Here is a 4,523-nt window from a genome sequence, read left to right on the forward strand (position 1 = left end):
TTACTTTAAATTGGTATAGGCCATCAGGTGTGATGAACGCGTTTTTTTCTCTGTCCATATCGTCAACAGCAATCTGCCAGTATCCCGAACGAAGATCAATAGACGTGAAATAGCTGGAACCTAGCAGGCAGTCAAGGGCGTCGTCTATACGTGGGAGCGGGTAGACATCCTTAGTAATGTTGTTCAGATGACGGTCGTCTACACAGAAGAGCCACGTGCCGTCCTTCTTCTTAACCAACACCACAGGTGACGCCCAGCGACTCGAGGAAGCCTCAATGATGTTTTTATCTAGCATTTTGTTGACTTCATCTTGAATTACTCGGCGTTCCGACGCAGAAAGTCGATACGGTCGTCGGTGAATAGGCGTAGCATCGCCAGTAAGAATCCGATGCTTCACTGCAAGTGTCTCGCCTAAAGGACGATCGTCGATGTCGAAAATATCTCGGTAGGACGATAATACTTGGCAAAGCTCTTCAGCCTGCGCAGAGGACAGGTCCGTCGCAACCATTTTCTTTATATTGGGATCGGCACCCGAGGCTGGCGCGAGGGGCATGCTATAAGCTCGCGAGAACCACCGGTCGATAACGCTGCCCCGTATTGGTCGCCGAGACAATCAACGGTGGCAAGGCAAATACCTTGCGGTAGGATTAGCTTTGCCAATCCAAAGTTACAGACAGGCATGTGAGTGCGGTTCCCAGTAATATTAAGTATACTGTGAGGCACTGTAACGTCATACGTTATTGGAATGTCGGGCAGAGGAGTGACGAACTAGTCGTCATCAGAAACTGGTGGAAAAGACAACAGCTCAATGTATGCTACTGACTTTGGCTGCAGGCGAAGAAAGCCGGTGGGATGTAAGCGGCAGTGGGGTGCGTCAGAAGGTCCTGCGAGCATCGGCAATCAAGGCGAAGCGTACTGGAAGAGCAGTCAATAAGAGCAGAATGTGCGGAGAGAAAATCGAGGCCGAGAATGAGGTCGTGGGGGCAATTAGCAATTACGGTGAAGAGGACAGGAGTGTGGCGGCCGGCGACGCTGACGCGTGCCGTACACATGCCGATGATAGGCACAGTACCGCCATCCGCAAAGCAGACGACGCGTGCCGACGCTGGGGTGAGGAGCTTGTTCAGTCGTCGTCGGAAGGTAGCACTCATAATAGAAAGATGTGCTCCTGTATCCATGAGTGCCATGACAGGATAGCCGTCAACGTCAAGAAGGTTTCGGTTCGTGGGTAACGTGAGCAGAGGGTTTGAGGGCAAGGTCGACAACGCAGCTTCACCTCCAGAAGCTGCAGTGCCTAGTTTTCCGGCTGGATCCGGGAGGCGATAGGCGGCGAAGAGAAACGACGGCGTTGGGGCGAACGAGACTGATGGCGTCGAGGTGAGGGCGAGCGGCTGTAGCGAAGGTTCGGAGCAGGAGCTTCAGCGGCAGTGGATTCATGGCGGGTGGTATAGAGAACGGAAGGTCCAAAGGGGGGGGGGGGAATAAGCGGCGGCGTATGTCCGAGGAGGTGGTGGCCATCGGTTTGCTGCAGTTGCGAGCGACGTGGCCGATGCGACAGCAGTGAAAGCAGATCGGCCGGTCATCAGGGGTACTCCAATCGGACGGGTTGCGGCGAGATGTGGCGGGAAAGGATGCCGAGGACGAGGAGGGCCGCTAGAGAATTGGGGAACGCTGGGTTGAGACGTGGAACACACGGAGTTAACACCCGTGTTCTCAAATTCCTGTCGGACGACGGCCTGAATCATCGCAATGGTGGTTGCCGGCGGATCGGGAGGCGTCGTGGAGAAAGCTGGCGAACAGGCGGCCTCGAGTTCGCGGCGAAAAATACGGGTGACGTCGTCAAAGGTGGTGGTCTGACGTGGTCGACCCTCACATGTTGACGTAGCAGCAGTGTTGGGTAGCTGCGTGATGTGGTGTGTGATACGGCGACTCTTAGCTTGGTCGAGGCGACGGCATTCTTTGATGATGGCGTCGATAGTCGAGACGTTGCCAAAAACAAGCAAACTGAAAGCGTCGTCGGCGATGCGTTTCAGAACATGTGACACTTTATCTTCTTCGGACATAGCATCGTCAGCTTTGCGGCATCGATCCAAGACGTCGAGGATGTAAGAAACGTACGGCTCCGTAGATGACTGAACACGAGACGCAAGAGCCTTTCTCGCGGCAGCCTTGCACCCAATGGGGTCGCCGAACAGTTCCCTGAGCTTTTCTTTGAAACTGTCCCAACTGGTTATCTTGTCATCATGCGTTTGGTGCCACACGCGTGGGGTGCCGCCGAGATAAAAGATGACATTGGCGAGCGTAATCGTTGGGTCCCACCTGTTATTCGCACTGGCGTGTTCATAGAGCTTGATCCAGTCGTCAACATCCTGTCCCTCCAGACCAGAGAACACACCTGGGTCGCGATGTGGGGCGACCATGACGATTGGAGCAGTGGGACAAGCCGAAACCGTTGCAGAGGTGGGCGCGTCACCGGGAGGCATGGTGACAAGCTCGATGTGCCGACCACCTCGGAGTTCCGTAGTGAGGACGGGGATCGCTGACCTCCACCAGAATGTTGCATTTGGAAAGACACAGACAGATACAGGCTATTTACACTGGATCCAGGCAGCCAGGCCGACACTCGCTCGCGCCAAGCGCACCGACCAACTTCATCGTCGTTCTCGCGGCGGCTCATCTTTCTTTCTTTCTTTTCTTTATTGTTTCCTCAGACACAGTCTAAGAGGGGGCCGAGGCTAAAGGCGACAGAGCGCCTGACAAGGGCCCCGGCCCCCTTGCACAATATACACAGACAAAATACATCAACAAAGTTCAGCCAGACAGACATCATAGGTTCAGACAGTGGGCAATATTAAAAAGGGAGACTAGTCACTGCTCGAATATGAAGTCAGCAAATAACTGGAACAAAATATTTACATGTGCAACCTAATGTCTGCAACGTAAATACAGAACACAGCAATTCAGTTATCAGTCAGCACGTTCAACAACATCCTTCATAGCCATGGCACTCATCACAAAAACCAAGACACAGAAACCAAGCACAATTTCACAGCCGTGTATCAAAATTGCAGTAGCTGAGAGGAGCATGGCAAGGGAGAACAAAGCGCACTTTTTGAGGTAATTTACACAAATGAAAACATAATGTCACTGTTCACAAGAAACTTCCTACAGTATTTTTTAAATGTATGTACACCTTTATTAAAGTCGACTTGCATATCTCTTCTGTTTAGAGCATTGGTTATTTGAAAAGATAATGCTTGTCTTCCATAGTTGGTTCTAACTTGCGGCATTTTTCGTTTTGGGTTTCGGGTACTGTATGAACTTGAGCGGGGCACTGCGGAAATATGTAACTTGTACTTATTGATCCATTGCAATAGCTTAAAGTAGTACACCTGGTCAGCCTTCAACATGTTATATTTGGTAAATAACGGCTGTGTTCTCAATAACTGCTTGTTGCCTTTAAAATTTTCCAGTATGCGCAAAATTTGCTTTTGTAATACATTAAGTTTGTAGTAGTTAGTAGCTGTTGTTGTTCCCCAAGTCAAGATTCCATAGCTCATTCTAGAGTAAACCAGTGAATAGTATAGTACCTGCTTTAAACGTTTGGGTATTAGATGTTATACTTTGTAAATGCACCCAATGGTGCGAGAAAGGCTTGATTTTAGTTGAATAACATGAGTATTCCATGAGAGGTTGTGGTTAAACCAGACACCTAAAAACTTTTGTTCAGTAACCTGCTCCAGCAAGCGTCCTTCAAATCTAATGTTAACCGGGTAGCAGTCGTGTTTATTAATTGGCTAAAAAATGACGTACTTTGTTTTATTTATATTTAGACTCAAGCGATTTCTTTGAAGCCATGCAGATAACTGTAATAAGTAGTCATTAACAGACGTCTCTAAACATTGCATGGTTTCTCCGGTGAAAAAAACATTAGTATCGTCTGCATACATTATTAATTGCGGGGATCCATGTATTGCTATAATATCATTTATGTAGACAAGAAAAAGTAGGGGTCCCAGAAATGAGCCCTGGGGAACGCCCTGTTGTACTTCGAGTTTGCTGGAGGACCAATTGTTAACACGTACATATTGATAACGTTTCTCTAGATAACTCCGGATTAGTTTTATTGCTACTCCTCTAATACCATATTTTTCTAATTTTCTTAACAATATATTATGTTGAACAGTGTCGAAGGCTTTGCTGAAATCTATAAATAAGCCAAGAGTGAGCAATTTTTTTTCTATATTTTCGATTATCTTATCCTTTATGTCAAGAAGAGCAATCTCTGCTGATTTGTTTGCTTGAAAGCCGTACTGAGCTTCTGTTATTACTCGGTGTTTATTAAAGAAACCGCTTAGCCTGTGATTGATGACGTATTCAAATACCTTTGAAAACACTGTCAGAACTGAAATGGGCCTATAATTATCAATGTTGGTCTCACCACCGCCTTTGTAGACAGGTGTAACTTTTGCGATCTTCAAATCGTCTGGAAAATCTCCGCTAAGAAGCATCTGATTTATTAT

Source organism: Dermacentor andersoni, chromosome 2 (genome assembly GCF_023375885.2).
Source record: "Dermacentor andersoni chromosome 2, qqDerAnde1_hic_scaffold, whole genome shotgun sequence".
In the NCBI taxonomy this organism is placed as follows: domain Eukaryota; kingdom Metazoa; phylum Arthropoda; class Arachnida; order Ixodida; family Ixodidae; genus Dermacentor; species Dermacentor andersoni.